At 44.8% G+C, this 22,427-nt stretch overlaps 1 long non-coding RNA gene across 1 annotated transcript in view; it reads left to right on the top strand.

Annotated features, from left to right (window-relative positions):
* The first annotated feature begins 3,955 nt into the window (after positions 1-3,955).
* The window catches only part of LOC123619843 (uncharacterized), a 225,220-nt gene continuing 206,748 nt past the window's right edge, over positions 3,956-22,427 (top strand). The window contains exon 1 of the long non-coding RNA XR_006728586.2: positions 3,956-4,569. This is a non-coding gene — a long non-coding RNA (uncharacterized LOC123619843). The remainder of the gene's footprint in view (positions 4,570-22,427) is intronic.

A 22,427-nucleotide genomic window follows, 5' to 3' on the forward strand; every position in this document is an offset into this window, starting at 1 on the left:
TTGAGTCCACGAGCTGCAGATATAAATTTAGGAGTCAGCAGCCTACAGATATAGTGAGAACCCTGATACTCAGGAGATGGAGGTAGTTAGGAGGGGAGGACTAGCAAGGCTTAGGTCATCTAGAGCTGGAGAAGAGAAGGAAGATGCTGCGAGGGGAGGGAGCAAGAGCAGCAGCGAGTTGGCAGAAAAACTGGAGTGAGTTCTCCAGTCAAGCGGAGAACGTGGTTCGGGACAGAGCTGTGGTGGAAGGGCAGGCTGAGCCTGAGTCCTGTAACAGCATGTCAGGCTCCATCCCATGTGAGGGAGGCCTCCCTCTGCCCACTTCAGAGAAGGGATTAGTAAAAGTCACTGGGGTCTCCCTGGCATAGAAACCTTAGTCTCACCATGTCTGAGGAGCTCCTTTTGCTCCAGGCTTTTTAATGACAACTATAAAGGATTTGATGATGAGAAATGAGCTCACCCTGTGGGTTCAACTATCTGCAGTTTACTAACAGTTAAACATTAAAAAAAAAAAATTGCCGCAACTAAAAATCTGTCTACTATATGTGGGGTTCTGGTGTTAACCCCAGTCCCTCTTCCCAGTGGAATGAGTGAGGGCTTATCCAGGAGCCAGATGTTAACACCCTGACCCTGCCTGGGTCCTGTTAGCTGTCTCTGTTCTTGAGTGTGTGCTGATCTTTTTCGGTGTCCCATGCCAGTTTACATCAGAATGGTCACAGCTGGGCAGATGTATTCATGACAAAGAATTCTCACTCTGTTTGCAAGAGTTCAAAATCGACTCTTTATGTTCACCTTCCTCAGTTGCATTCTTGCTCTTGTTCCTAATCTGCTGCTTCACAGACCCATGTGGTGCCGGAACTTTAAGGAGGTTTGCTTTCCTCCATGTGCCCTTTGTGTGGTTGTCCTGCCGCCTCTGCTGAACGGCTTCCCTCTCCCCGCGGTGTGACAGTGGGAGGGCTGGCGGGGCCCACCTAAGTTCTGGCAGGGTTGTTCTTAAAGCAAGTTGCTATAGTTACCAAGTCTTCCTCACCACACAGCAGTCATTGACTGTATGCTCTTTTTTTGTGTTGCTCTATCAGACACTCTCCTTGGTACAGCAGCTTGAGGGGTTGTTCATAATCATTTCATGCCCACTTATGCGTGGGCCATGCACAGAGCGAGAAGCACAGGGACTCTATTATGGGGAGCACACAGATACACCCACACGCCCATACATGCATATTACAAGTTTGACGTGCCTTAAATCACAGATGTTTTCCAACCAGGATTTCTTGCACTGAATCCATTTTAGAAGGTTTTCTACAATGATAACAGATTGTATATGGAATCATTTTGTACATTCCAGAGAAATGTTTGTTTCGATGTTTCTGCACACAAATTATGTGCGTGGAAAGTTTCCCCAATTCTCTTCTCAGTAATTATCTATTTTCTATCTCAAGGAGAAAAAAATTAAAATAGTAGTTGATTGTAGATGAAGTGATTCATTTGTGAGCATTTCTGAAAGTTAATGTTTCAAATCAGACCCATTGTTTAGCGTTTTCCATTGTTTGTGCATGATGGTAATTACTAGAAATGGTGACATTTGGAGCCTAATTGATCTCCTCTCTTATCTGACAGGCACAAATGTTCTAAGTAGAAATTCAGAAAACTAATGTGGTGGGTGGCGAACATTATATGAACACGATAGAGCCTTTCCCTTCACCCGTCTCAAGGAAAACACCCACCCAGACCAGCAACCAGAGTGGTAGTTAGTTCAGCATCACAAGGAAGGCATGGTGACAGAGCTGTGTGACCCTGGGTCCCTCCCCACCATTTCCTAGCCCCATCCTCTCTTGTCCTTCCCAGGCTTCCTCACCTGGAGCAGCTCAGGTGCTGCTGGGCGTGAACAGGCCACTGGCCCACCCTCTGAGCCGACTTCCTGGCTGGAGATTCTTTGCCTTGCATTTCCCTCAGTCGGCACTGCTGGAGTGAGACTATTGGTAGCAGCCCTGGCTCTCTGGCTCATCACTCATGCCCTTAGGTAGGTTGATTTGGGGATCTCTCCCTCTGAAGGTGAAACCTTTACCTGTCACTGCCTCTGAGGTATGCCAGCTAGGCCACCCCCGGGGAAGGTCAGCCTGCATAAGCTGCAACACGCTAAAGTGAGTGGGAGGGAGAAAAGGCAGCGGTGACTCTCTCTCCCACAGGGGTGGGCTTCCACGTCTGGCAGGTGGGCTTCCATGGGCTGTTTCTTACTGAGAAGTTAAAAAACACAGTTGTGATCTTCCATAAGGTTTCTCTAGAAGACAAGCCCGAGTAAGCAACCCCAGCAGGGGCAGGGAGGCACCTGCACTGGCTAAAGCAAGGGGACAAATCTGGGCCCTGGACCCTGAAAGTATGAATCCACACAGCCTGTGTCACCCCCTCTCACCCAGCCCCTAGCTCCCAGGAGGGCTGACCCTCTTTCCCCTTGAACTTGTACTCTCCAAGCAGAATGGGGCCCCCTCTGTCATTCCCCCAGTCAGGCTGCAAGTCCTGTTTTTAACCTGCTCACTAGGCTGCTTATAGCTAGTTCCAAACCATTCACCATGAGTCCCCCAGGTCCCCCAGGCAGCACTTCAGGCCCTCTGGAAGAAGAGGAAGAAAAGACTAAATCTGTTTCCCCAAACTCTCATTCCTGTCTCCTGGACCCAGGAAGACCATCAGGTTCTGCTTATGGTCCCACTCCCTGCCCTGCAGCCTGGAAAACCTCCAGGCAGTAGGCGGCATAAAACTGCAAGTGTAGGACTCATTTATTTCTCTTTTCTCAGGAACAGCCATCCTGCACTGCCTGTTTTTCAATCTCTGAAAACCATTGTTTCATATAGTCTGTTTTAAGAGGTGTTTAAAGCAGGGAGACAAATCTGGGCCCTCTTACTCCACCGTAGCTAGAAGCAAAATCCTCTTTGTGAAACACGTTCTTTTCTATTGGATTCCGTGAGCTGACATTCTCCTGCCTCACCTCCTGCTCTCTAAAAGCTCTTCCTAGTCTCCTGAGCAGGACTCATTCTCTTCCGCCTGCCATTAACTGCTGGAGTTCCTTCATCTTCCCCAGCCCTCTTCTCTCCTCAGCTAACTGCTCCCTGGGTGAACTTGTCCAGGCCCAGGGCTTTGGTAACCACTTCTACCGCAAATTAGGTTCCTAGCCCAGAGCTCCTGTCACGGATGCCCAGCTAGGTCTTTGACTACACAACTTGAATGTCCCTAAGTACCTCAGACTAAACACGTCTAAAATGTATTATCTTTCCTCAAATTTGATCCTCCCTTTACTATATAACCACTTATGAAGCCAAAACCCATGTATCTTCCTTGACACCTCCCTCTCCCTTACCCCCATATCAAATCCACCAAGTCTTGCTGATCCTTCTTCAAAAAGGTCTCTAGTACCTGTTCCCTCCTCTCCATTTGTACTGCTGTCACTCTGGTCCAGTAACTCCTAACTGGTCTCCACCGTCTCTTGCTATTCTGTTCTCTGCTGCAGCCAATAGAGATTTTTTTTAATGCAAATCTGATTACTTCCTATGACAGCTTCGAATACTTTAAAGATTTTCCATTGTTCTGGTGCCTCTCTGGCTCTGGCTCACAGCACACCTCACCTCAGTCCACTCAGTCCACTCCTCCCACAGAGTCAGCCCAGTCACCACCTCCTAGGGCCGCCTGACTAGATCAAGTCTCCCTCGCACGTTCTCATGGCTCCGTGTCCCTCCTTTTCTGGGCACTTGGTACAGTTATTTTTATTTGTCTTAACTCCGTGTTCAGTGTTGGCCTTCCCCTCAGACATGATAAATTCGGTGATGGTTTTTATATATTTTTCCCCCTCACCACCGTATTCCCAGCTCTGATGCCTGAGGGTTGGGACTCCGGAGTATTCTGTAGAGCACAAGAGTGCAATGGGGAGTGCTCGGGAGGGGAGGGGCCCTGCGGAGAAGTGCACAGACCAGGGGTACAGGGACCACAGCTGCTCCACCAAAAGGAGGAGCGGACAAGACCCTGCGGAGGCCGTGGCACCACAAACTGCTTTGCTTCTGACCTTGGTAGTGTCCTCTCTGCAACCAGAGTGGCAGAACTCTTCTAAGCTTTTAAGGTGATCCACTCAACTTTCTTGTTCTTCCCATTTTTTAATAAAACATTTAGGGGGTGGGGGGGAAGCTAAGCAGGACAACTGGAGCTATCACGTCAATGACCCACAGAGGAGGCTGTTGCTCTGAGCCGCAGGCACTTGACTGGCACATGGGGCAAGACCGACGGTTGCAAGCGCCGAATGCTTGGTCCCGGCGGCGGATTCCTCCGCTGAGTGACGCCCCGCCGCAGGCCCCGCCCCTCCTCTGCTCGGACACTTTTCCTGCCTCCAGAGAAGCACCCGGAAAGCATGGGGCCGAGCTGGGGCCGGTCTCGGGGCCGCGAAGCCACACACAGGCCCTCGGTATTTTGGATCCGGGCATGAACCCACCAACACGGTTTGTACACAGCTGGGGGTTCCTTGCATTTTCTCGTTGATGCCACAGCCCGGCAGGGTTTTGCGGAGGGAGAGCAGCAGTCTCGCTGTGTGAGGTGAGTTCAACTCATAGCACAGGGCGCATTTCTGACGTCGGGCAGACTCAGGGTGTTTCTGCTGCGGCACGAACAGGACCGCCTCTTTAAAAAGTGCTAGGCAAGGACCTTACACTTTGAAACTATTTCAGTGTGCAGCACGTTAATGTGGGCGTGAGGGGGAGGGAGGAGGAGTACGTTATAATGAAGGCCCCAGAGGGAGCGTTATTAGATGTGCTCTTAGCTGTGCTCTGACAGCAGGTGGCATTTGTTCTTAAAGAATGCATCAACTCCTGGCTCTGCCTTGGAAACTGAAAACCGGCACACACACACCCTCCCCCTTTTACTGAGCTTTTCAGGAATGGGAGGAGGACAAGAGGTGGAAGTCAGGGGAGGCAGAGGAGCCTTCCTGGGGACAGCCATTCCTGGAGTCTGGTTGGCGGCCCCTCTTAAGGATCCTGCAAGGGAAACACAGCCTCAGCCCCAGCAAATGCCAGTCAGCCAGAGCCCTCTTTCCCAGCCCCGGAGCCTGGCATAGGGCTGCTGAAGTTGCAAAGCATTTGAAGCTTACCTTTGTGACCTGCGTCTCCCCACTTCTCTTTGGGAATTTCCAACATGAAAGAGATGGTAACCCTGGTGCAAAGAAGTGTGTGTGTGTGTGTGTGTGTGTGATGTAACTATGGGTTTGGGACATGATGCCTGGTAGGAAGGACCTGGGAGGAGTAGCTGAATGATTGTTCTTACTCTACATTCCTGCCCTTGCTGGACAAAAGATTTTCAAAGGCTTGGGAGCCAGACAGATTTTATAATCAAATATCAAGTTTACCATTTGACCAAGTTACACTGCCAGAGCCTCAGTTTCCACATCTATAAAGTGTGAATAAGTGATATCTATCTCTTAGGGCTTGTCTTAGGAGACTGTCTTTGAGGCAGAGATCTGTGTGCAGGTAGCTCCTTGGAGTATGCTTTCATGGGCCAGCATGTGGAGGGGAAGGGAAGGAAGCATAGTGGGCAGGGAGAGAAGTTGGGACCATCAGCCACAGTGTCTCAGCTGGTTTCACAGGGAGTGCCAGTGGATGGCCTTTCAGAGTTGTACCACCTTGAGTCAAGGGGGCCAAGCCTTCATACCTCACTGAAATCCCACATCAGTCAGCTGCTGGACCTTGGCTGCCCCCTGGAGTAAGGAAAGTGACCCAAACACTGAAGAGGACCTGGGCAGTGAATTGCAGGGACTACTGAAAGTGTTGACATAACATCTATATAACAAAGTAAGAATTAAAAATAAATAAATAAGCAAAACCTAACTGGTTCATCTTTTCCCAGCCGCATCTTTGGAGAAAGTAGCATTGTGTCATTGAAGCTCTGAGCTGTTGTCCTGAAACTCAGCACCCCACAGGGGAGAGAGAGCTTTAGTGTTTCAGACTCATTTAGGGGCAGTGGGCTGGATGGTCCCAGCCCAGAGTGGGTGGAGGCACTTTGGGAAGATAGGGAGATGGAAATGGTCCTGATTTAAAAAGGAAGGGGAGAGGAATTCCCTATGACTGAAAGAAGATCAGGGGACCTGGATCCTGATCTATGAAGGCTGGTCTCATCCCACTTCTGTTTAGCCCCAGAAAATGGTGCGCATTTGAGGAGAGGAAGTGTACGTTTTCAGTTGTTGCTTTGGAAATCTCAGAGAAATCCCCCTGGGCTGGTGCCTGGCAGAGAAGCAGCAGAGCTGCCTCTGTCCAAAAACTGCAGTCCTCCAAGAGAGGCCAGCAGGAATCGAAAAGAAGATGCCCTTTCCAAAACAGTCTAGGCTGCAAAAGACTCATTCTCTTGGGACTTTGGCATGACCCTATGGAGGGAAATTTCCTTTCATCACTGAGATTGACTTTTTTATGCAAACTCCATAAAAACCCTTAAACTATGGGGTCTGGGAAACTTCCAAGTTGGTGAACAGATGCACACACTCGGAGGGTGGTGCACCCCAACTCCACAGGGACAGAGGCTCCTGTGCTCAGGACCCTTTTGGACCTTGTCCTGCATACCGCTTCACCTGGCTGTTTATTTTATTTTACAATCTTTGTAACAAACTGTAGTAGTAAGTATGGTATTTTCCTGAACTCTGACTCATTCCAGCAAATTATCAAGCCTTGGGTGAGGGTTGTGCAAACCTCTGACTTTGTAGCTGAATTGGACAGATGCATAGGTATCCCAGGAAATCAATGCTAGCATCTGAAGTGAGGGCACTCTCAAGGGCTAAGTCCTTAAACCTGTGGAATCTGACTAATTCTGGGTAGTTAGTTTCAGAATTGAATTATAGGACATCTGGTTGGTGTTGGAGAGTTGGAGAGTAGTGTTGGAAAAGACACCACATATCTGGTGTCAGAAGGGAAAAAGCCCTCCCATGTAAAATCCAGAACTAAAATTCTATCAACATGATATAGGGGGCAGAGTGGGCAGGAACCCAAAAGATTATGGTAGAGTAAGCAGGGATATATAGACAGCAATGCATTTGGGAAAAACCTGATACATGCAGTGGAATTTAGGAATAGAGAAAAGAAAGAAAATAAAGCAAATGCAAAATAAGATAGTGGTGACAACATGGATGGACCTTGAGGGCGTTACGCTAAGTAAATAAGAAAGACAAATACTGTATGATCTCATTTATATGTAGAATCTGAAAAAAAAAAAAAAAAAAAAAACAACGGACATATAGATACAGAAAACAGATTGGTGATTGCCAGAGGCGAGAGTCAGGGAGTGGGCAAAATGGGTGAAGGTGGTCAAAGGTATAAACTTCCCGTTATAAGATAAATAAATCCTGGGGTTGTAATGTACATTATGGTGACTATAAAAAATAAATAACTAAATGAGATAGTGGAACTAAATGGAACTATAGCATCAGAAAGGTTAAATTCACCAAAGGCAGAGACTCTCAGAGTGGATTCAAAAACAAACAAAATGTGATATAACAGTAAGTTGTCTACAAAAGACACATTTATGACAAAATACAGAAAGTTGACAATAAAAATAGGTAAAAAAAATGCCAGCTAATTATGAATGAAAAGAAAATTAAAGTAGCAATATTAATATCTTACAAAATAAAAATTTAAGGCAAAAAATATCACAAAGGACAGATGATAGACATTATATATGCATAAAAGGAATAATAATAAGAAACAATATGTCCATTATGGTCTTATATATACCTAATAAGAAAGCTTCAAAGAATGACAGAGAGAACTAGATAATCCTACAACTGTAGCTGGAGAAAGATCGATCAAGTAGACCTCGCACCTGCCCCCCTCAAAAAAAAGGAAAGAAAGAAAAAGCAAAGATAAAGACCTAACAATAAAATGAAACAATAATTTCTTTTCAAGCAAACATGAAACATTTATAAAAATAGATCATGTTTTAGGCAACAAATTAATAATGAATACATTCTGAGACTAACAAGAAAAATAGAACTTAATAATCTCTTTTGTCAGGAAACAAAATAACAGACTACTAAACAAACTTTGAGTTACAGAGAAAAATCATAAAGGAATTTTTAAGAAATACCAGGACTACAGTGAATACTACACATCAAAATTGTGGGATTCAACTGTATATTTCAAATACATTTATCAGGAAACAAAGAATATCAAATAATAAATGAAGTGAACAATCAATAAGAGAATTTAGAAAAGAGCAATGGAGCACACAAGAAAGAAGGAAATAATTATAAGGGCAGAATTAGATAAAATAGGGAACAACGAAAAACAATTCACAGAATCAACAAAAAATTTTTTTCAAATACCAACAAATCTCTGGCAAGACAGATAAAGAAAAAAAAGAGAAGACATAAATTAAAAAATACAGAATAAAAAGAGGGAAATAACTACAATAGAGAGAATGGAAGAGCACATGGACACATATCTGCCTCAATCTGAAGGCCTAGGTGAAAGAAACAAACGTACAGAAAAATATGAAATGCTAAAATTGTAACAGAAAAAAATAGAGAGCTTTAACTAGGTCAACAAGTTGGAAAGGCAGTCAAAGACCTACCTTCTAAAAAAAATCCCAGGCTCAGACAGTCTCACGGGTAGATTTCACCAAACTTTCAAGGAACAGATACTCCCATCTTATATAAGTTGTACCAGAAAATGGGAAAAATGAAAGCTGCCTCATTCATTTTAGGAATTTAGTGTACACTCGATTGCAAAGACAGAAGACAAAGAAAATTATAGACTTATTTCACTATGAACATATGTACAGAAGCAGAGAGTGCAGTATTCGCTGAATACATCAGTTTATTTAAAAGAAAAATAATACATCAAAATCAAGTGAGTTTATGCCAGGAAGAAAAAGTATCTCAACATCAGAAAATCAATCAATGTAATTCCCCACATTCCAAACATAGGAAGGAAAATTATATAATTCCCTCAATCCTTGCAGAAAAAGCTTTTGACAAGGATCAATACCTGTTTATGATAACCTCTCTTATCAGATTAGGGGTAGAAGAAGATGTCCTTAAACTGATAAAGCTTATATACCAAAATCTTAACAGCAAATACACTTTAATGCATAATGAAAAAATTTTAGATAGGGATAAGAACAATATCCCTTACATGCCAATACCTACTACTACCACTACTGCCACCACCACTGCTAGTACTAATAGCGCTTAATACTACCTTGCGGAGGAATAGGGTTCTCAACAATATTGGAAAGGAAAAAAGTGTATGTGTATAGACTGAATGGGAAGAGTTGAAACTTTCAGTATTTTCAGTAGATATAATTGCCTTTCTAGAAAAATAACAATAATTATAAATTATTGGCAGTAATAGAAATTTAACAGTATTGATAGATAAAGATCAACCTGTAAAAATTAACAGTATCTCTTATACTATACAATCAGATTTAAGATACCATTCATAATAGAAACAAAAACCCACAAAATATCCAGTTCACTTGACCAAGACTACATGATAATTCTATGAAGAAAACTTTAATACTGTTATAAACAGCATAGAATATGCCAATAAATGGAGAGATTGTCCATACTCTTAAATGGTGTGATAATGATATTATAAAGATGTTGATTATTCCTCAAAGTGAACTATAAATCAAATGCTATTTCAATCAACATTTTAGCTGAATTTTCTTGAGGAACTTAATTAACTTACTCTAACATTTATATGAAGAAATAAAGATTCATGACTAATCAACCTTAAAAAGGAAAAGTAAAGGTAGGAAGGGGGCTAATGCTACTAGATACTGACATACTATAGAACCAAATTATTAATTTTTTCAGTTTAGTTTTGGAATAAGAACAGGCAAATGGATTATCGAACAGAACAGAGAGCTCAGAGACAAATCCAAGTGTAAGTGGAGACTAATAGGATAGAGAGAGGTGACAGTCATAGGGAAAAGATAGACTGTTTAGTAAAGGGTGTTGGGAAATCTGTTTCACTATATAGAGAAAAATAAAACTGGATCCTACCCAATGCCATATCACTGGTGGACTAGAGGTAAACTAAAAATGAAAACATAAAAGATAAAATTATAAAGTTAATCCAAGAAAATATAGGAGTCATCTTTGTGACTCAGAAACAGGGACTTTTTAAACACAACTTTAAAAGCACAAAATACACTGCAAAAATAACAACAAATAAATGAATTGGATTAACTCAAAATTAAACATTATTTTCCAGGAAAAAACAAAGATAATGCAGAGATAGTAGGGCAAGAGAAAACAATTTCAAAGTCTAAACTAAACGTGGGATTAATATTTAGACTATATAAGAACTTCCTTCAAATAAAAAAAAAGACTGAAGCCTCAGTAGAAAATGGGCAAAGGATAGAACATCACTGTGTAATGTATAGGAAGTAATGCTTCAGACAATTAGTAATCAGACAATGCAAATGAAAACAACAATGAGATATTAATTATACAAATTAGCCAGGCAAAAAATGAAGTTGGATAATGTCAGATATTATTAAGGATGTAGGAACCCTTATGCACTGCTCAACGGAAGGAATGACTGTTTCACTCTTTTCAGAAAGAGCAGAAAGCTTTCTGGTCCTACTTAGAAAAATGTAGTATCTGCATCGCCAGTGACCCGTCAGTTCTCTCCTGTGTGTTTATCCCAAAGAAACTCTCATCACATCCATAAGGAGACTGTTCATCACAGTATTGTTTGTGGTGGCAAAGAGTTGGAAATGAACTCAGTGTCCCTCACAAGGAGAACAGAGGTAACATGTGGTGAGGCATGGCCTGGGGTGTTGTGCAGCGGCTGTGCTCACTCAGGTCACCATGAGAGAGCAGGCTGGGTGGATACTGAAAACTCAATGCTCAGTGAACAAAGTAACAGTGGGAGGTACAGAACACAGTATCACTCACTTAAATAAATGGCCAAGTATACAAAACTACAACAAATTTTACAGGAACACATATGCAAAAATACATAGATGAAAATTATTGGCATATTTGCCTACATGAACATGATGGGAGAAAGACAGGTGTGGAGTATGAGGATAAAGGAATAAACTTTTTAAAATGAATGAACAAAGAGGCAGATAGAAAGTATGTGGAATGCATAATCAGCCGGGTAGAGGTCGTTTTAATAGACATTCCTGGAGAAGTTTCTGCTTAATTATGTCAACTTTGATTAATTTGCTTTGTGCAAAGATGAAAGGAAAAAACCACTTTCATTTCCAAACTATTCCCATGATGCCTCTGGGTATGTCATTTAATAAAGTTTTAAGGATAATTCTAAAAGCAAAATTATACCTTAATCAATTTAACTTAAAAACTAAAACTAAAAAAACAAAAACAAACAAACAAAAATACCAAACTAACTACATACAGCATCTAAGAGGGAAAGACAGGGAAATCACAAGCCAGATGATGATAGGACAGCCCAGTCCAAGATGGTAAATTATTTAAAACAATTATTGTCCTCTGTGGTTTGTTTCTCATATCTGTTGTATGGTTTATCCTGAAATGTAAATTCATTTACTCTCATTTAGTCCCCCGCAGAAGGTGCTCCCCCTCTGTATGAATGTGTTTGACTTCTTCGGCCTTGCTCTCTCAAGACTTGTGTTTGGGACCAAGCCCCGGTCTCCTGGGGAGGCAGAACAGCCTCCACCCCCACCTGCTTGCACTGACTGCTGATTTCTTGAAGGCTTTTCTGTCACTCTGGATCCATTAATAAAATGCAAATTGCTTTTTGAAGGGAATTCTTAGTTGAAGCAGACTGGCCAATCCTCTTGGGTGTGTGGATTAGTTGGAAGGCAGCCAGCAGCCAGACAAACGGGGAGAGGAAGAGAGAGGATTAGGATGGAAGAAGGAAAACACACTTTTGCTTCCTCGCTGTTTTTTCCAAGCCTGGTCGTCTCCCACTAAGCTTCAGTGACGTGTAAAAGACCTGAGCCATGTACTGTCAGCTGTGCTGACCCCTAGCCAGGTCTGAATGAGGTCACTGTTCATCTTTTCATGGATTCCCTGGGACCCTGCTTCATCTCTTATTTCCCTGAAGTGCAAGCTCTCTCAAGTCACTCAGAGCTTTGATGGGTGTGGAGCAGGGCTCACCGGGACTGCGGAATGGGCTGCCATTCACACTTCTGGCATTCAGCTTGCTTCTCCCCAAGGGCTCGGCCCCATTGAGAGATTTCAGTTTGAAATGTACTGCTCCCCACCTCCTTTTTCAGCCTTATCTGTCCATGTCATGTTTACTTGCATCTGGTCCTCCTTCCCAGACTTTTCTCTCACTTTTGTGATTTTGCAGTAATAAAATAGGTGACTCCCCTTCCTCCCACACTGTTGTTTACTGCATCTGCAGGAACTGGGGAGACTCTCCCAGGCCTTTCAGTGGGGGTGGGAGTGTGTGGAAAAAATAACTTTGTATCAACTTTTTTGCAGATTATTAAAATAATGTTTTACATTACAAATAACATTTTCTGCTCTGTATGCAAACATGGAGGAAAAGTGTGTCTTTTAGAATTCCTCAGTTTTGAAAGTGCGTTCACTTTGCAGAGATGTGCTGGGTGGGGATGGCAGTGGGGCTGGCACTTGCTAGTTTTGCACATTTCTTCCCAACTCTGTTCAGTCACATCCCAGCAGCTTGAAACTGGCTGGGGCAGGAGCAGGAACAGGAGCATTTACACCATGGAAACTGGCAAACACCACACATCAGGGCTTCCTGGCCCCTGTGGGTGGGGGTGACTGTTAAATATTTACCAGCATATCACTGCTTTGAGGGCTACAGGAGTTGCTTAGCAGGGACTTGGCGAGACAAGGCAGAAACTATGAAAAAAAATTCTCCTTTGAGGAGAGTATACCTCAAATTCTAAAGTCATCACTGGGTAGGGCTTAACAGGAAAGAGATTTGCTTCTGGTGGCAGTGGCTGACAAGTTATTCTAACGCCTGGAAACAGTGGAGTCTGAGGTGTAGACTAACCAAATCCAATTCTGAGATAGGACATCTGAGAATGAGTTAGATGAAATAAGGAAGCACAGTTTAAAACTAATACGGTTAATGAGCATAGTAGTATTTTGAAAATTTTACAGAATAAGGCTTTTTGGTTACTGTGATTTACAATTGATTTTCTTATTTTAGCATATGTGTAACATATTTCTATCTGAAGGTATATAACAAATCAGGACTGTACATGTATCTGTGAACCCCCTTAGTTCTGCCATTTCTGGGGCTGACTGTCCAACCTGGAAGACACTGTTTTACCAGGTGTGAGAAAACATTCTAACTGTTGCCACAAACCCTCAGAGCTCCAGGGCCACGAACACAGGTGTCCTGGGCAGTAAGGAGGGATCGCTCACCTCCAGTGTCTGGCTGATGGCCCCAGGGCTTCTTCAGGTGGGGAAGCCCCAGTGCCTGCACTCCGTGGGGGGATCTGGGCTCCTAGTGGCAGTAGCGGTCAAGGATGGTTTGAGCACACCCCACCCTCTGCTTGAAAGGGCCAGAGGTGAACCATTCAGAGGAATGTGGGGAGGAAGGATGCCCAGACATTTCCACAGTCATTCTCTCGCTTTGAGCCAGAGGACAGCCTCCAAGAGAGCTCTTTTTATTCATTTTCTTAAAATAGAACTTTTCTGATGTAATATTTGTGATGTTATATTTAGTTCAGAAAATCCACTTGTAAGGCCTTGCCATGCCATGTTATTAGGTACCCAGAATGTTATAGTGTTGGAACTGAAAGTCCCTACTTTCCCCACCTACCAGAGGGCCTGTGAGGTGAAGGCACTCGCCCAGTCCCACAGCCAGTTGATGGTCAGCCAAGGACAGAGCCCAGAATTCCAAACTTGCAGTTGAACACTCCTTTAATCCTATGATCCCACATAACTTTTATACATGCACAGTTGTCCCTCGGTATCTGCTGGGGATTGGTTCCAGGATCCCCACAGATACCACAGATGCTCCAATCCCCTGCAGTCTGCCCTCTGCTGGATGCAGATACACGTGGATGCAGAGGGCCAACTGTATATGAAATGGGCACCTGGTTATTCAGAGGTGACTTTAAGAATAGAGAACTGATATTGAAAGGTGATTTTTAGGTCTGTTTACCTGTTATTTGTGTGAGAATGGACATATTGGGCAAGAACATAAGATACTGAATTTTCTAAGTAGCCAGGACTAGTAGAAGGCTAAAGTAAATTTTTAAGAGTATGTGTACTTGGAAATTTGTGCTCAAACAGGGATTCCAGATGATCAACAGGTGGCAGTATTTCCCTGCCTTGTACAATTCTATTAACCCGCTAAGCAGAGAACATTATTCCTGGACCTCTGGGTTAAACACTGATAAGGAACTTCTTTAGAAACACTGGCAGGCTGAGTGGATGAGCTACTGTCAGGCAGTTCCCCCGAACCCCCTGCACCTACCTGCCCACACCCTAATAGAGGGCTCACGTGGCAAAGTACCCTCCTCCAAAATGATCTGCCCTTATCTCTCTGAGGGGAAAGAATTGAGGAAAAAAAAGAAAAGCAGTGCTTACCAGGACAGCCTTATCTGGATTTTTGCTCATTTAATTTATAAAATTCTTTGAAATTTTTCTTTCCATTTGATTTTAATTTGAAAATGTAGTGGGGCATACCTGAGGCAGGAGGTGAGATTTCTGGAGGTGTTCTAGTGGCAGCTGGTCCAATGTGGGCCACTGTCCAGTGATCAGGATGGAATTAGCAGAGTCATGGGGCTGGATGGACAGCCTGGGTCAGGTACAGAAGCAAGAAGTAGGGCAAACCATACTGCAACACATGGACCCTTGTGTCCTGCTGTGTGCCCCAGCCAGAAAATAAAACTAGTAAGAATAATAGTCAGCTTTTATTGTGGCCTCACTATGTGCCAGGCATTGTTATAAGCTTTTCACACTGACTGTTTCATTCATTTCTTGCAGCCACTGGTGAGGTAGATATTGTTATTCTATCCATTTGACAGATGAGGAAATGGAGTTTCAGAGAGAGAAACCTGACTGTGTAACTAGTAATGGAGCCAGAATGTGAACCACAAACCCAGGACATCTGAGTCCACACTCTGCCACTGGTGGTTCCAGCACTCTGAGCAGAATGCATTTGTTCTGGGCAGCCCTGTTTCTTTAGAAGCAGTGGTGTTGTCTGGCAGAGGAGGGACTGACTCTGTGTGGAGTCAGCCTCTGGTGCTACAGCTGGGCTGCCCCAGGGCTGCCCTGTCCAGGGCCTGCTCCTAACTAACACCCGGGTTGAGACAATTTACTGTAGCCTTATCACTGGTGAGAATTACACTCACCATTCTGGGAGGATAACAATTCCAGATTCTTACATTTGCACCAAATAGCAGGGGTCAATACCCACAGTAAAAGTGGCCTGGATGTCTGCGTTCTGTGGACACCCCCGTGGGCTCCATGGGATCCCCACTATAGAGGAGGTCTGTGAGGAGCTATAGTCTAAACTCTGACTTAGCATAAACATCACTGAAACCCCTCATTCCAAGCTTGAGGGACTCTTGCGAGGGTCTGCAGACGGAGAAGCAGCATTCTCTGAGAGACACCGTTGAGCAGCGATTATACACAGCGATCAGTCTAGGGTAAAACATCTCACCTTGGTATTTGGTTTGTTTTGTGACTTATTCCACTCCACATAATGTGGTTTAGATCTTCATTCATTCATCCTTTGAAAGCATTTACTGATACCTGTTATGCATGAAACTGTACTCAGCAAAGGAATAATACTAACAATAATAAGCACCAGCAAAAGCTGACTTTTACTGAATGCTTATCATATGCCAAGTCCTGGGCCAGGGATCTTTTAGTCCATTCATAGTGAGTGGCTGTGCTCTCTCTTAACTTTCACCAAACCCTAAGAGGGAGGCACTCTTATTCCTCATTCACGTATGGAGAAATTGAGGCACAGTGAGGTCAAGTAAACTGCCCGAGGTAGTACAATTGGAGCAAACAGTTCTAGGATTTGAACCCAACAGTCTGAGTTCTTGGGCTCAGCCATCAAGCCAATGCTATGAATAATTGTCCTCCAGGAAGGTCTACAAAGTGGCTGTCAAAGAAGATGAATAGTAACTACCAGAAAAGAACCAGAGCCATCCTTTTGGATGGAGCCAGGATTTGAACCCAGGTCTAACTCCAGAGGTCAGCTCTAACTAGTTGTGCTATTATACTGCCCAGTGGAAAGTATATTAGAATGAAAGTTTAGGTGTTGCAGCAAAGACTGAAACAAGAGTGGACAAAACCAGCTAGAAGTTTATTTCTCTCACCTCACAGTCCAGGGCTGGTGTGGTGGCTCCATGGTGGTAAACAGGCTCCTTTCATATCAGCACACTGCCACCCTCAAAATCAGCTTCCATCTTAGGGTGTCAGCTGCTCTAACGCCAACGACCATGTCCGCATTCCAGCTTTGGGAAAGGGAGAAGGGGAGGGGGAGAGCAGTTTTCTTCCCTTCGAAGGCACCACCTGGGAATCATTCACATCACTTCTTATGTGACAGTGGTCTGTACTCTGTCACATGGCTGCACCTAGCTGCAAGGAAGCCTAGAGCCTTCCCCAAATTCTTTTCTTTTAAAGATGGCTAGAACGGATAATGCCATACATCTAGCATTCTCTTCCACAGAAAATATGTACCAGAAGTGATGCATGTGGAGGACCAGATAGACGAGGGAGGCTGTTGGGAACATATACTCTCTAGTGCTGAGTCAGAAGTGTGGGATCTAGAGTTCGGTTTCTTGGGTTTGGACGCTGGTTGCACTGGTAACACAGCTGTGTGACTTCACCCACAAGTTACTTTATCTGTAAAGTTGTGATAATAACTCATCTGGGTGTCCTGTGAGTTAAATGATGTAATCCACCTGAATGTTTGCAGTTTCTTTGTTTTAGCCTGGGTTCCCTAGGAAGCAGAACCTGCAGCAAAGCCTAGGTGAGGCAGCCCCAGGACAGCCAGGGCAGGCAGGGAAGGAGGGGAAGCGAGCCCAGGGTGGTGTGTTACCACACTGGCCAGGGCTTCATGAGGAGACACGGCCTGTTAGTTGGCCACACAAGACATCTCCTGGACAGGAAGAGGAGGACGCTGAGGGAGCATTTATCTCCTGGGTCTCTCCTGACTCCACACCCCACTGGTCCAAGTTCATCTCCTGTGGAGCTAAATACCCCACACTTTAGGGTTGCATCACCTGGCCCTTGGGGCAACTGCTGAGGAATCCTACGCCATGATGCACTGTGGTGTGGCTCTCCCCCCTGGTCTGGGGGTGGTGCGTGGAGTAACAGACTCTGGGTGTCAGCCTCAGATAGTGGAATCTTCTGGCACAGTGATAACAAGAATAGCTGAGGGTCAGAAGACTTAGGGCTTAGAGAATCCAAGGTAGCCCATAAAATGTCCTTGATAGATGATTATTATGTGTTGGAGAGGCACAATACAGCTCTGGAGTTAGACAATCTGCCATTTTCTAGCTGCAGGAACTTAAAGGCTTAATGCACCCTCTCTGAGACTTGGTTTTCTCCCATAAAAAGATGCGGTGATGTGGCCCGTTTGACAAGGTTGTAGTGAGGATTAAGTGCTGTGGTTTATGTGAAAGGCTCTAGTGCTGTGCCTGGCAGCTGGCGGCTTCCCGCCTGGTCCTGCTCTCCATTGTGGGAACCAGCCTCTCCTTCCCCTGCGAGTGTTTGCTGTGAGCAGTTGACATTTATTTTTCAGTCTTTTGTAAAGAGCCATGCAAACATGACTTTAAGACATGTCTCTAACTTGCATTCCAATGAGGTTGACCGTAGGGTCTTCCTGTGTAGAAATTCTAGAGCCAAGATGGTCACCTTAGTTAAGGGTATGAAGCTCTTGGCTGTTGCCCAGAAAATCTTCTCCGGTTGTAAACTAGGCTTTGGCAAAACCCCTGACCCCACAGCTCTTCGCATCTATTCCATCCTCCATCCTTGAGGGCAGGTGACACATTTGTCTGGTTCACTGCTACATTCCCCCACACCCAGCCCAGAACAGAGAAGAGTGATGATAGGTTCATTTAGCACTTTATGAAGCTCTAAGTACCATTTGAAGCACTTTTATGAACTTAATCTACTTTAAGTCTCACAAAACCTTCCAAGTGAGGTCCCCAGTCGATCTTCACCAGAATCCCCTGGAAGCTTCTTAAAATTCAAGCTTCCAGATCCACATTAGAGCCTCGTGTCCTCTCAGAAACCCTGATGCAGAAGTTCTGGGGTAGACTCTGGGCTTCTGCATTTTAAGAAACCTCTGGGTGATTTTGGGGAAGGTGACCTGGTGGCCTCAGGCTTGCTGACCCTGCTACAGAGGAGGCCGAGGCTTTTTAAAAACATAAACATATATTTCATTTTCTTTCATAATGATTTTTAAAACTAGTCACTAAAGAAATTAGAGAACATTTAAAAGGTAGACAGAGGACCTGTCCAGCCGTTTGTCATGTTGAGCCTTCCTGAGGGCCCATTAAAATCTCAGTGCCCATCCAGCGCCAGTGTGGGCTCCAGCTGCCCTCCCAACCTGCAGAAGCGTATTGCTGTTGATTTGATTTTTTTTGTTAATGTTTCATTTCCCCAAACATAAAATGACAAAGAAAGGAAGAAAACAAAAGCCAAGAAAAAATGGGCTGTCAAAGTAGACTCAGGAAATTAAAAGCATTAATATAAGGCGTGGACTAGTGGGTGGGGAGATTCATTCCAGAGATGTGTCTTCCCTTCCTCTGACTGAGGTCCCGGGAAGCCCCCCTTCTACAGGGAGCATCACAGCCCCATCCTGCCAGAAACAGGGGCAGAGTTTACTTGACACTGGATCTTGGATTCCTTTTGAGGCCCCAGCTACCAACTCACAACTCACATTGTATCAAGTTACATTGTACCAATGCACAAATTAATGTGCATTATCCGTCTGCATTGAGAATGTTTCCTTTAACTGTGTTTAACTCTCATTACTTATGAACCCAAAGCCTCTCTGTGCTCAGTTGCCTTTCTTATACAGAGTAGCTGTTTGGGGTTGCAGCGGGGAAAATGTCATTGCTGTTGTTATGTGGTTGACTTCTTTCTGATGGGTTTAAGTTGTTTCCCTAGTGACTCCCTGCCAGGGCTCTATCCAGGTTTTGTGGGCCTGAAACCTTACATAATTTTGGAGGCCTTCTTAAAAACAAAAACACACAACACAAAATTAGGTATAAAAGAGAGTATTTACTTAGAACGAGCAAACATATACAAATCAAAACTAACACAAATATTATAAAATTCAAACAACATACTATTTTATTAACTCTTTGAAACACCCTTATAAACACTTTATTCCCTTAATTAATTAATTACGTTTTCCTGCATGCTCTCTGATCACTTCATCTAACGATGACTTGGTAATTTTTTTCTTTCGTTTTTTTTTTTATGGAGAGAAGAGAAAGATACTTCATCTTTTCTCAAACCTGGCTGATCAAAATTTGGTTTTCCTTATTATATTTTAGCAAAATTTCTTCCAGCTTCATGACTCTATATCAGCAGTGTCATGTAAATGTTTAGGCTTCTTGTCAAAGGTTTGAAAACTGCCATCAAGTTTCTTTCATGTGTGAGCTGTAACAAGTGGTTGAGTTTTCCACAGACTTGCCTCTGGCTTCATACATTGTTGACCTTTTCTCTCCTTCACTGGCCCGCTCTTCCAGAACGTGCTCACATTGCTACCCAGACCCTGGCCTTGCACCTTTGTGTCAGGAGGACAGAGGATGCCCAGTGGGCAGTGGCAGGTTTCCTGGAAGCCCTTCCTTCCTCAGGGTGGCTAGCAATACTCTAACAGGACACGGAAGCAACTGTGGCCAACATAAAATGTCCCATGAAACCCAAGTTAAATGTATCCCTTACTCAGTTTCTCCTTAACAGATGCCCAGAAAGTCTCCACCACTCCACAAGAGGATGGTGGAGGGAGTGCAGAAGGGAAAGAGTCTTCATTGACTGGGGTTAAAATGTCTTACGTCTACATTGTTTACAAAAACATGACCTGTGGATGCATTGCTAGGGTCTCCCTGCAGCCTTGAAGGGAGGCGTCCTGGCGCTGAGCATTCATTAAGCACAACGTGAGTCCAGCTCTGCTGCTGCTGTTTGTGGAGACGCTGCAGACTCTTCCTGTCTCGCTCTGTGTTTAGCTACTGTGCTGGGGACGGGTGTGGCAGGCACAGGTCTCTGCGTGGCTCCCTCTGTGCTGGGACAAGCTCTCTGTTTGGCCTTGGGCCCAGGACAGAGAAGGTCAGACCTGCTGCTAACACCTGGTCTCCTTTGCTAAGATACAGGAAACACAGGCCCTCAATTTTCCAGTTATAAAAACAGCTTTGGAAGCAGTTGTTTCCCGTTCTGGCAATTTCTGTCCCAAGGAGAAGGAAAGCGAACTCTGTTTCATGATCAAGAGGAAGAGTGTATGAGAGGAAGGTGGGGTCTGAGGTCTTGGGTGGGCTGGTAGCACGGGGGGTCCAGCTTGATGGCTCTGGTCATGGGCGTGGCTTCTTGGGAGATCTTCCTGTGTCAGGAAATTACTTCTCGTCAAATTAGAGGTGATAACAGAACAATCCCCGGCAGTGTTTGAAGGCACCGAAAAGGCAGGGAGATGGAAGAGAGAATTTCTTCGCTGGTCTCTGCCAAGCCAGAAATGTAGGTCAGCACCAACGCGCGGTTTATTCGGAAATTGGGGTTTAGGGAGTGACAAAGACGTTCTATTCAGGGGCTCAGTTAGTTTTTATGTCCTTGTGGGGCTGCAAATTGGCTATTGGAGATGAAGGGTCAGGCTGGCTGGTCAGTAAGTTCCCCTCAGTACTTTTTGTAATGATTGTGGCTTAAAGCCACAGGACAAGTACCCTTGGGAGTGTAACACACCATCCTACCATGTTTATTATACCATGGTGAGAATTTGTTCATCAGCTCATTCCCAGACCAGATGTCTGGGATCATCAGCAGGGAGACCAGCCTTGTCAAGTGCGAGGGGCGCAGTGTGGAAAGGTTCAGAGCTCTGTCCTTCCCCTCCCCTTTCCCCCAGGGTGAGGGACCCTAGTAGCTTGTGAGCAACTAGAAGTTCCCGGCATCGGGAGTGAGGGGTAGCGTTAAGGGGGGTGAAGTTGGGAGAGTGTAAAAGAGAAATTTTATAACTGATCCTCCCTAACAAGGGTCCAAGTGCTGTTGAGAAGCAAAGGAAAGCTTTATTCTTTGATGGGAGAATGGAGCGCTGGAAGCTCCAGCTCCAGAGCACATGCTCTCCCCTGCAGGCTGTGGGCGGGGCTGCTTTAGCGGGATCTTGTGAGTGGGGAGGGGAGCGGGGGAGTTCTCGCGAGTCCTCCCCGGATGTGCCGCGGGGCTCCAGACGCTGCCCAGGGGCCGTCCCCGCCCCGCCCGCCATCTTGAGTTGCCGTGCAGAGCTCTTCTCTGCTTTCGGCCGGACGCTCCGAGCGGAGGTGTCGGCGCAGCCATTTTGCACTAGAAACTTGAGTCTGAAGCGCCGGGTGCGAGGCCTCTGCATGCGGCACCCAAGTGAGCGGGTGGAACTAGATAGTGCACAAAGGAAAAGAAAACAAAGGTAATACCCAGATTCTGTATGTATTCCCGGAATTGTTAGTGGCTTTGCAGGTGACAAATTCAGTTGCTTCATGGACTGGCCTCTGGCCTACAGCTGACCTGGAATCCCTTGAATCATGTACAGTCTTCCAGGAGCCTTGCTGAGGAAGGAGGGAAGTGATGTGGTCCCCATATCTGGTGCTAATGTGACGATGTTCTCAGGACCCCCCAAGATCTGGGCCATCCCATAGCAGCAATGGTAATGACCGTTCAGTGTGCCACGCTTGCCTCTCTTTCTTCTCTTTCTCGCCTCATGCCCCCACCTTCCAAGGTTCTTTCCTTCCTCGAATGTCTGTTGAGTACCAGTCACTCTCCAGGTGTTGGGAGACAGACGTGAAAAAAGCCCTATCTTTAAGGGCTCACATTCACGTGAGGTGAGATTCACAAACTCATCACTGTCTAATAGGTTAGACACTCTACTGGGTGTTTACCTCGAATCCTCCTAACAACTGCAAATTGGGATTATTATTCCTCTTTCACCAACAAGGAAATAATACCTAGGACAGTGTCTGAAAGCCTATTCTTATTCTGTAAGATGGATGAATGAATTAACTAGTGAACAAATGAACCAGAGAACAAATGAATGAACAGAGGCATCAAGGATGTAAATGGCTGACCCAAGACCATACAGCTCATGAGTGAGATGGCCTTGTTCTGGCTCCAAACGGCACCCTGGTTGCCTTCCAATCTCTGATTCTGGAATCAAAGCAGGCACGCCTCTCCCTCCTGAGCGACTCAGCGCTCTCACCCTCTGTCCTCCTCCTTTCTTGTTTTCAGCCTCTCCTTCCCCCTTCTCTCCCATTCCCCTTCCATTTCCTCTTCTTTCTGTCTGCTT

Source organism: Camelus bactrianus, chromosome 8 (genome assembly GCF_048773025.1).
Source record: "Camelus bactrianus isolate YW-2024 breed Bactrian camel chromosome 8, ASM4877302v1, whole genome shotgun sequence".
Classification (NCBI taxonomy): Eukaryota; Metazoa; Chordata; class Mammalia; order Artiodactyla; family Camelidae; genus Camelus; species Camelus bactrianus.